An 11698-nucleotide genomic window follows, 5' to 3' on the forward strand; every position below is an offset into this window, starting at 1 on the left:
CTCGGGTCCACCCTGGTGAGTCAACCTTGAAGGGGAAGCCAGGGGCCCAAGGTTAGGGGGGGATGGTATTGATCCTTTACTTCTCAAGGTGAGGCTCAGCACCACGTGAGTCTCATTCAAAACAAAGAGTCCCGGGCCTTTGAATTCACTGAATCAGATCTGTATTTTTAAATAGCTTCCCAAGTTATTTGCATTCAAACTCAAGTTTGAGAAGATGAGGATGCATTAACCAGGAAGAGTCACTCTTAATTTCTCCCGAGGATGAGAAGTTCAGCATTGATGTCAAGTGGTGGGAGGAGGCATGTCAAGAAATGTTTACAAGGTCATCCTAAGTACTTGGAACAAAATATGACAAGTTGCAGAATTTTCTCTTGGAGGAATTAAAAAAATATATTTGTGGCTTATGTATATATTTATTTATTTTGGTTTTATTGAGATGGAGTCTCCTTGTATATTCCTGGCTATCTTGGAACTCACTATGGCGATTAGGCTGTCTTTGAACTCCTTGAGATCCTTCTACCTCTGACTCCAGAGTGCTGGGATTAAAGATGTGCACCACTATGCCCATCACAGGAATTTTTAATGAAAAAAAGTTAGTATTTTCCTTTAGGATAATTTGTCATATATGCAAAGACATAGACATTCTAACTTCCTTTATAATTTTTATGGCAGATTTATTTTCTTCAATTCACATGCCAGAGATTTAGTACTGGCTCTGAGAAATTGTCTGTGCTAGTGGTGGGCATTCTCCTGGGGTTACTCTCACTGTGTTTTCCCATATGATCCCACTTTACCTGTGGACATTGACTGATAACTCCCATGGTGGTCTTTGAGAGGAATCAATATCCCTTCAGTATCACAGTGACCTGCGTCAGCTGGTCAGCCAAGTGTGAGAAATTGGATCCTCTGTACCAAAGCCTCTGTAGGATGTCAAAGCTCTTTCAGGAAAGAATAAAGTGAAGCATTCACATGTATCTTAAGTTAATACAGATTTCCCATATTTGTAAATCTTCTCTTCTGGTGCAAACACATATATATCCTACACACATATACATATAAAGACATAATTAGGTTAATTAGTTTTAAAAATGGAAGACTTTTTTTTTTTTTTACAGAGTTCATTTTTATATAAAGAAAAAATAGTCATATCTGAAAGGCTTTTCTGGATTATGAAGCAGGCTTCTGCCCTGAGACAAGTGAGGTTCTGTGTGCGCACAGATACACACTCACACAAATACTTACCCTTCAAGCTTTAAAACCAACTGTATTCAAGTAGTGAAAATATGGATGTTATATTATTCATAAGCTGCTAGAAACTGAATTGTAATGTCTTCCCCAGGTTTCCTGCCCTGTCAAAACCTCTTGTAACTACTTAACACTCTATGCCACATTAGATGTTGCCAACACCAAGGTAAAGTCAGTAAACCCCATTAGCTGAGTCCTACCTCACTACCCTCTTATTGTTTGTGTCATTGAATCTATATCTATATCTATATCTATCTATACACACATACACACACACACACACACACACACACACACACACACACACACACACACACGATTTACAGGACACTTCATAAAAAACATTGGAAAGAAAAAAGGACCATACTACAACAGGTAGACTAAAGGATTAGATTCCGTTGAGCGTGGCTAAATTGTATATGGCTGGTGAGCTATACACTAATTTTAAGGAACATAGCTTTTCTTGCCCATGTTGAGCATTTACTCTTTTCTTGGACACATGGTTGGAGTGTTCTGGAATAGCATTGGTTCCCTTGAGCTGTGACAAGAATAGAGTAGCCGAGGGACACGCTCTGTCCAAAGACACCCTGAGCAGCAGCTAAGGGAAGTTAAATCCCTGACAACTCAGAACTCAGCTTGACTGAAGATTAAGCAGGAATCAATATACAATCAATTTTCAAAGATTTATTTATTTATGTTTTATGTATATGGGTGCTCTATTTGCATTTAGTGCCTGCATGACAGAAGAGGGCATTGGATCCCATTAGAGATGATTGTGAGCCACCATGCGGTTGTTGGGAACTGAACTCAGGACCTCTGGAAGAGCAGCCAATGCTCTTAATTGCTGAGCTAGCTTGCCAGCCCCCACAATTAGTTTTGTTGTCAACTTCTCCAATCTATACCAATTTCTGAAGTTATCTAGGGGGTGATTTCTGAAGAATGAGATGGTCCCAGATGAGGACATGCTGGTACTCAAGCATCCAGCTGCTATGTAGGCCAGTATGGAGGACTGACTACTCACATAAGCAGTTCCAAGAGAACCAGCCCCAGCTGACCTGTTATTCCCCATTGCTGTTTGTATGAGTATGTGGTAGTTATGCTGTTTGGCACAAATCAGGAGTCGCCTGCTTTATGTAATAATGTCAAAGAGTCTTCCAGATAAGTGGTTTGGTTCAGTTTGGTATACGGTTTTAGTTTATACAATGCTAATGACTTTCTTTCTATAAATGATACATTGTTTAGAATACAACTCTTTCTTTCTCAGTGTGTTTTGGCTTTTGTGTTACACAGATGATTTCTTTGTTAAGTGTACAAACTCTCTCTCTCTCTCTCTCTCTCTCTCTCTCTCTCTCTCTCTCTCTCTTCCTCCCTCCCTCCCTCCCCCCCTCACACACACACTTTCCCCACTTAAAGCATCAAGACAATCTATGCATTCAAACATCTAAACGCTGTATGATGTGTTACCAACGACCCGCTGAGAGACTTCTTTGGAATGAAATGGAGAGGAATGGAGAGATGCTGAAACACTGAAATTGCTTAGTGCTTCTTCTGTGACCAGCAGCTCAGTTAAATACAGCAATGTATTAACTTTCCTAATGTACATATTTAGCAAGTATATATGTATTTTAAACCATTTATTATGTCTGTAAAAGTTTAATAAGTCCAATTTCAAATGAAGACTTTCATCTTATGAATAAACCATTAATCACTATTATTGTTAAATGTTAAGATCAGGTCCATTTGAGAGCTTTCAAATGCCATTGCTATGAATGTTACTAAACTTTTAGTTACTTCCTTGTGGTAGATATCTCACCTAAATTGATGTTCCCAGAGTTAAAAACTTTTGTGGATCTTAACATTATCAGCTGCCTTCTGGAAGGATGGTTGCTTCTTTCTATTCCATGAGATATGAGGTAAGAATATGCCCCTCACTGCATTTGCTAGTATGAACCTTTAAAGATACTTTGTTGGTGGGAAAAGTAAAGAATCATTATTTAATTTGGTAACATAAATTTTGATGCTGTTGCTGTTGGTCATTGCAGTTGCTCACAAAACACAGGAAATTAGGGCAGGAAGCTTTCCCCATTCTCGAATGAGGATATGAATGAAATAGTTCCAGTGCTTGGGATCTTCTGTTACACCTGGTTACCTTTGTTACTCACTGCTTATTACTCAGGGCTGTTAATGCATTACCAGGCAAATGTTTTTAGTATGTGTGTTTCCATGTAGATCTGATTCAATCCAGAAGTAAACAGAGGAGGATACAAACTACTGAGACAAATATGTTATCTAGCAGTTATGTTAGCTGGCAAATTCCATCAGCACGTTGCCCAGCATCAAAATAGAAAGCAAAGCAAAGAGGCAAGTGGGACATGGAACTGTGACCATTGTTAGTAATTTGATTGACACACAATGCTAAAGTCAACAGCTATGCAGCCAACAGTTTCTTTTTGTGAGTCAGTGGGGATTTTGCTTTATTTCCCACTACCTGGTTGTTCATAAATGTAGCCTTATGAAAGAGTATACAGAATATTCAGGTAAAAGACAACTATTTCTTCAAGGGGAACTCCATTAAATGTTTCATATATGTGGAAACATTAAGATAAAATGTTTCCTGCATCTGCAAGATCCCCGCCTTTGGGAACTGGACTATCTGATAAAAATGATATCTATAATAACACTATTTAAAAATTATTTCCGAGAAAGTAAATTATAATAATACCAACTATAACTTGTAATTTATTGATGTCAAATAACATTTTAAAATTATTAAAGTTCTGTACTATTATTCTGGAAGTAGCTTTCAATGATCTTGTCTCTGTCAGTGACCAGTCCACCTGCCTGGAAATAGGATTTGCAATCATAGAGACGGATTCAAATATAAATAGAGATGTATACAGTAGCAGAGCTGCCTGGTTTGAAGTGCTGAGGAGCTGTGTGACTTCAGTCAGTTTGCTGAATCACTCTTGGCTTCGACCTCCTCATTTGTCAAACTTGAGCAATAACATCAGGAGCCTTGTAGAATTTCTGTGAAGGAAAATGTGATATCATAGCAGAATCCTTGGGGCAGCGTCCTGCACAGACTAGCATCTTCTGATTACTACATCTAAACAATAATAAATATTATTATTTTCCAAATAATTATTACTACTAAGGAAAGTAACTGCAGTTCCCCTCTTCATCAAGCTCATATTTCATGAATAACATCAATGTAATTGTAACTATGTTTCTGGACCAGCTGGCCAATTAATTAACTAAAAATGCTATTTGGCTGAAAGGAACAGATCACCTGAAAATCTGAGATCTCTCTACTGTTGGTCCAAGCCTGGATTGGTTTTGTTTCCAGAAAGATAGAAGAGTATGTTGATTGAAGTGGCTGGTCTCCAGAGTCACTCTAACTTCGAGTTGAATGTGGCCCAGTCACTTTCCAAAAGAGACCACAAGCAGTGTGTTTAGTTATAAATCCCAGTTGCTCATGCAAGCAGCCTTGGAAAGACACTTTTCCTATGGGTGGCTCTATGCTTGTCCTTTCTGGGCTGTGTTGTCCTAGGGCTGACTTCCTGCATCTCAGACTGGTGTAGTCACATGTGGTCCTGTCCTCACAAGGGTCCTGTGTTGTTTTAATGCTCTGCTGTAGTTATCTTGAAATTATTAAAAAAAATTATTCTTATTTTATGTGCATTGGTGTTTTGGAGTTACAGCTGTGAGCTGCCATGTGGGCGCTGGGAATTGAACCCAGGTCCTCTAGGAGAACAGCCAGTGCTCACAACACTGAGCCATCTTTCCAGCCCCTATCTTGAAATTCTTAACAATTTAACTTCTTAATTTGTGTCTGATAGGATCATGGAGAATGTGCTTAAGCAGAGCGTGTGTGTGTGTGTGTGTGTGTGTGTGTGTGTGTGTGTGTGTGTGTGTATTGTTCCTTGTGTCATTAACATATAGGTTCATGATACTCATTTACACAGAATTTACATGAGCCTAAAATGTGTGGGAGTTGAGAGGCTCAAAGACAAACATGTGTCTAGAACCAGGAACCATGTAAGCAGATGCCCCAACAGTCAGAGAAGCCACACTCTAAGTTCAGACCAGAACTTCAAACACAGAAAGAATGAAATGACATTTTAAGAAACAACTAGAGGCTGGAGAGATGGCTCAGAGGTTAAGCATACTGACTGGTCTTCCAGAGGTCCTGAGTTCAATTCCAGCAACCACCTGGTGGCTCACAACCATCTGTAATGAGATCTGGTGCCCTCTTCTGGCCTGCAGGCATATATGCAGGCAGAACATTTGTATACGTAATAAATAAATAAAATCCTAGCCAGGCAGTGGTGGCACACACCTTTAATCCCAGCACTTGGGAGGCAGAGGCAGGAAGATCTCTGTGAGTTTGATGCTAGCCTGGTAGAGAACGATGGTAGAATATGGTCATATAAAGCATGATATTAATTGTTTTTTAACCAACATAACATTTTTATTAATTCTCTGGGAATTTCCCATCATGCACCTGGATCATTCTCACCTCCAGTCCTTCCATGTCGGCCCTCCCCATCCTTGTGACTTCCTCACCCACACACACAAAAAAATAACATAAAAGTCTAACTTGTGTTATCTATGTACTCACTGGAGCATGGTCAAACTCGTTAAATAGGACTGAGTCCTTCCCCTCCTGCACCCTGGCCAGAAGCCATCAATTGTGGAGAGCTAATGTCAGCATCCCCATCACACTTTTAAAAAGTTCTCTTCGATGGTTTTCTGTCTAGGCTGATACTTTTTTAGAGGTGGGGTGGGTGGGATAGGGGTAGGTGTTGTCACAGAAGCCTCCTTTGTCCCTCCTCTCAACTGTGCATCTGCAATCATCAATATCACAACAGCCTCCTTGCTCAGCCAGCAGGAGACCAGATCATGGGCCTCCACATGGTTTTTGGCCTCAGCACAGACCACAAACAAGGCCCAGCTACAGTAAGGGCAGGGACCCAGACAAAGCCCTTGGCAGCAGCACTGACTGAGGTATCACCATGGTCTCAGGTGGCAGTTCAGGCCATCCACATTAGTATGGCCCCTGTCAGCAAGCACTACCCTGTGGGGCAGCTACCCACCAACCCCACAGCTCCCCAGAATTTTCTTGAGTGTGAGCAGCAGGAAATACTAGATAGAAGGATTTAGATTGTGGAGAAAAACAGATAGAAAATAAAGGATAGCCTCAAGAGGGCCTGAAACCCATTCCAATGGTCCCTGACTGTCTCTGCCCTAAGGTATTGAAAGACCCCCTACAATAGCTTTAGTTTGACTGCTGTAACGCCATTTTGCAAGGCTTAAACATAAAGAACAGGATATCTGCGGTTCAGGGGAAGAAGGCCAAACAGGAGTTCATAACTATGGTCGGCCACCCGGCCTTGGGAGAGAAACCGTTGAGTCAAAACAGGATATCTATGGTGGGCCACCTGGCCTTGGGGAATAGACAGTCAGGCTAGGAAAACACCACTGTGCCCTAGCCAAGGCCAGGTCAGCCACACACATCCAAATTCCGAGATGTCCCCAAGTTCACCCTGGCCTTATTTGAATCAACCAATGGGAACCCTGTAACTATGCTTCTCGCTTCTGTAACCGCGCTTCTGCCCCTGGGATCCTATAAAAAGTCCCCCTTTCCCTAGGAAGGCGCGCAAGTCCTCCGAGAGACTTGTTGCCCCAGGTACCTGTGTATTCAAATAAACCCTCTTGCTGTTTGCATCTGATGGATGGTTTCGGCATGTTCCTTGGGTTCGGGGTCTCTCCTGAGGGAAGATCTCCACTGGGGGTCTTTCAGTATTTATAGAGACACCAAAGGGTGGAGCAAAAGACCTCCTCCCCCAGCACAGCCAAGTGCAGACCATCTCAGACACCTGTACTCAGGCCTGTGATCTAATCATTTTCTCTATGCAGACCTGCTGGGTAAAGCCACGAGGAACCTCAAAATGGGCTCCCACACTTCCCTCGGTCATCACCATGGCCTCAGGTGACTGTGTAGGCCACCCACATCAATATGGCCTCTGTCAGCAAGTACTACCCTGGGTCATCAACATTGCTTCAGGCTTCAGTACAGACTACAGACATCCCCACAGCCTTTGGTGGTAACATAGGCCACGGATATCAACACAGACCCTGGCTGCAGTAGGACCATGGGTCCTACTTGACCCTGGGGCAGTATGGGCTTGGACAGGGTGATGCTAATATTGACTGTCACTTCATCGGCTTAGGAGATGCCTGTGAGGTTAGTTAAGCATACCCCTGGGTGTGACTGTAAAGCTATTTCCAGAGGTGACCAGGTCTTGAGGACTCTGATCTAACCAGTGGGTTCAAAATTTGAATAGAATATCGTGGTGAGAGATAGGACCTGGTTAAAAGAAGTAGGTCACTGGTGGCATCTTTAAAGATCACATTGAGATTGGGTCCCAGACTTTAGGTTTCTGTCTCCACCAGGGGTTTGTTTTGTAGAATAAACATAAGCTTGGAGATTCTGGTGGGACCAGCATGTGACACCAGTGGGCATTAGAATCCTATGTGTGACAGGTTCAACAACTGCTTCCCCAATTCCCCGTCTAGTTCCGGGGAGGGGTGAATGGCTGGGGAACTGTCTGATGAAGGTATGGGCAACAGCTGCCACAGTGCCTGTGCCAGAGCACCATCCAAGTCTGCTGTTCTCATCCTTGCAGGCCTTTGGGAGGGTGGGAGGAAACGAACAGAGAGGAAGAATGGTCCAGGCAAAGGATTGCTAGAGTGCCAGGGAAGTCTGTCGTTGCAGTGATATTCAAAGGACTTAGTGGCAGGTGGGACCACTGGGCATCATCGGTTTTATTGGCACCATCATGCTTACCCTGATTTGAGCTCCATCCCGACTATCTACACAACAGACCAAGGGCATTAGAACATTTACCCTTAAGGCAGGAGTCACCGGAGGACTCTGGCTTTGGCCTCTCAGGTTCCCTGGAGACAGTGAGGGTCTGCAGTCCTCTCAGTTTAAAGACACAGGTCCCAGACAGCTGCTGATCAATGCCTCTACAGAAGACTGACTAATATCCTGTAATCTGGGAGAACAGTTTAAGCCACCAAAGGGAAGAGAGGAAGGATAGGTTTAATTTGGCTCCCAGGGCTATGATTAGACCTCCCTTGGAAGTTTGCCTTATAGAAATTTTGAGGTGCTCTGGGGAAAAGGTAAAAGGAAGTATGAAGAAGGAAGAGGGAGATAAGAAGTAGCTGAGATCTTAATTCCTTGCTGGCTGCACTAACGTTAACAGGTGTGGATTGGACTTAGGAGTGTACCTGTTGGGATTTCTAGATTTTTGTATCCTGGAACAGTGAACTGAACATGAGTAGTGATAGAAATATAAGGAGTTTATTCATAAAGAAAGAAGTTGCTCTTGAGGGTGGAAATGGGCAAAGGAGCTGAGGAGACTGTTGCTCCAAAGCCCTGTGTCACATGAGTTCTGTTCTTTTAGAGGTCTCTTATACAGCACCTGCCCTGTCTGGGAGAGGTGGCTGCACTGTGCACACGTACTCTGTACTGTCACATGTAGCCCTGGTGAGTCCAGCCTTTCTATCAACTGGCTTCAAGCTTCTTATGTTTATGAATCTGATGTTTTTTCCCCCATGCCTCTACTCTCCTGCCACAAAGCCTCAGACAACATGCTCAATGGAAAACTAGCTAGCTTCAGGGCAGATGTAATAAGATGGTAGGTAGATGAGAGATGAAGATGTCATTAGGAAGGATGCGGGATGCACAGGCATGGAGACGCCCCACAGAGATGGTGAGAATGAGCTGAGTAAAGAGACACAACCATGAGGTCCACCATGAGCTCCCAAAGCCAGTGAAGCAGGCAGAAGGAACAAACTCGAGGGTTTGGGGACTTGGATGGGTAGAATAGGGTGCTGGAATTTGAGCTTTCACAGGAATTTTGTCTAAGATATTTGTCAAACCATGACATAAATACTCTGTCACTCAGAGTGATTGTAGGAGGGTTGGGAAGAGAATGTTGCCACTCAGTGTCTGTCTTAGGTAAGGTTGATCATGCCAGTGAAAAAAGAGATGAGATAGCATATATCCAAGGCATAGAACAGAAGCATTAAAAAAATTATAGGAGTAATGTCCAGATCTAAAGCTTCATGAAGGAGTTTGGTGAATGTCCTATGAATCCTTGCCTGGTATGTGGTACTGGAGAGGAGGGACAGCTTCTTTTGATGCAAGTTGAGGCCAATGAAGAGGATAGGGAATGAGTGTAAAGGGAATATGAGACAAAGTCATCATCCTAGAGGACAAAGGCCAGGTGGGGTATGGGCCACTTATTAGAAAATCCTGTTATTGACAGTGTCCCTTATGAATGTCATTCATTGGGAATTTAATTTTCCATTTGGATGAACTCAGTGGAATGTACTATGGAATAGTACATTCATTCACACATTCATGCATACACTCTTCATAGACAGGCAAGAGCTGACTTTTGAGGAGAAAGGGGATGAACGTCAACAAAGAGGTAAGATAGAAAGTAGAGCTCAGGAAAAAAAAAGCCATTTCTATAAACTCTGTATCATTGAGCAGTTTGTCATGGAATGGAGCTGCATTATTGCATGGGGAAGAAAGCTAAGTTTTTTGCAATGAGTAATCTCTTAGAAATTTCCCGGCAAGACTTACGGCAGCCATGTTCTAGAGAGTTGGATCAGGACCTCAGACTCATTTGTTCACTGCAACATGAAGTGGCCCTCTCACCTGGCATGTGGCTTAGTGCCCGCTTGCACTTTGCTCAAGAGAGTTGCCTCCTGACCTTCTGATCACTGAGTTGGCAAAGCATCTACAAGTACCCCTGAGAGATGACTGGCATCCAGTGTAACCATCCTGGCATGAATGAAGGTCTTTAGAGAGAAGCATGCCCTTTTGCTTTCCTCCCTCTCTTTGACCATCAGACTATGAAACTGATCCCTGTGCTGGCTAATTTTATGTCAACTTGACGCAAGCTGTGGTCATTGGAGAGGAGAGAGCCTCAGGTTGAAAACATGCCTCCATGAGATCCAGCTGGAGGCAAGCCAGTAGGGCATTTTTTAGTTAGTGATTAATATGGGAGGGCCCAACCTATTGTGGGTGGTGCCATCCCTGGGCTGGTGGTCCTGGTTTCTGTAAGAAATCAGGCTGAGCAAGCTGTGAGCAGCAAACTGGCAAGCAGCATCCCCCTAGGGCTTGTGCATTAGCACAGGTTCCTGCCCTGTTTGAGTTCCTGTTTGATGAATAGTGCAGTGGAAATGTAAGTCAAATAAACCCTTCCCTCCATAACTTGTTTTTTGGTCATAGTTATGGTCACCATGTTTGATGGTGTTTCACATAGCAATGGTAACACTAACTAAGACAATCCCCAGAGAATTGGAATTTTCCCAGTCTCAAGCTGAGAAAAGGAAAAGGTTGGTTGGGGTCATGGTTCCAGCCAGTGGAAGGACTTGTCTCTTGGAACCCAGTTTTGACAACTTGCAGGCCACTTGGCGTGAATGACAATCCTGGGTCACTGACAGAAAGGGCCACACCTTGACTTAGATTGCTTAATTATACATACCTCTCACCTTCTATTTAAACTAAACCCCATGTTGGCACTTTGAATATGGGATAGGGGGAGGGTGCTAGACATTTTTTCTTCCCGATATGCTCACATCTCTCTGTTTTTCACTATTATTTGTGTATCTAATTGTTCTAACATTTTCTTAAATTCTAGCTTTAATAAGTGAAGAAATACACGTTGGATGTATGCAGAATGAATGGCCGGCTTTATTAGCAGCTGAACAACATCTGTGGACTTAACTGAGTACTGTTAAATAAGCTCCTGTTTATAAGGTGGTGTGGTGGTTTGAATAAGGATGGCCCCCAGAGGCTTGCATATTTGAATGCTTGGTCCCTTATTGGTAGAATTGTTTTGAGAAGGATTAGGTGTGGCCTTACTAGAAGAGGTGTTTCACTGGGGGTTGGCTTTGAAGTTTCAAAATCCCCCACCAGGCCTGTCCCCCACCTCTGCTTCCAACTTGAGGCTAAGATGGAAACTCTCAGCTACCGCTCCAGTGCCTGCCGTCTGTGGCCAAACTCCCCATCATGATGGTAATGACTGACTGACACTGTAAGCAAGCCCCCAGTTGAATGCTTTCTTTTATAAGTTGCTTTGGTCATGGCATCTCTTCACAGCAATAGAAAACTAAGACAGCTGTTAATAAAATATTTGTAAAAAATTATGGAATATATGTTTATTTCTGTATCACTTGGCCTGAATCTACCTCCCCTTCCTTGTTTCCTGCCACTGTGGCTCTCAGCATCACTGACTTGCAGTGTCAGGAACATAGTGTGCGTTTCTACACCATGAAACCACCAGAGTGCCATTTATTCCTACAGTGCGCTCCCTCCCTTCCATACATGTACCATCTTTACTCAGATCTTAGTAGTTAGTAGATTAAC

Source organism: Onychomys torridus, chromosome 6 (assembly GCF_903995425.1).
Source record: "Onychomys torridus chromosome 6, mOncTor1.1, whole genome shotgun sequence".
Taxonomy (NCBI): domain Eukaryota; kingdom Metazoa; phylum Chordata; class Mammalia; order Rodentia; family Cricetidae; genus Onychomys; species Onychomys torridus.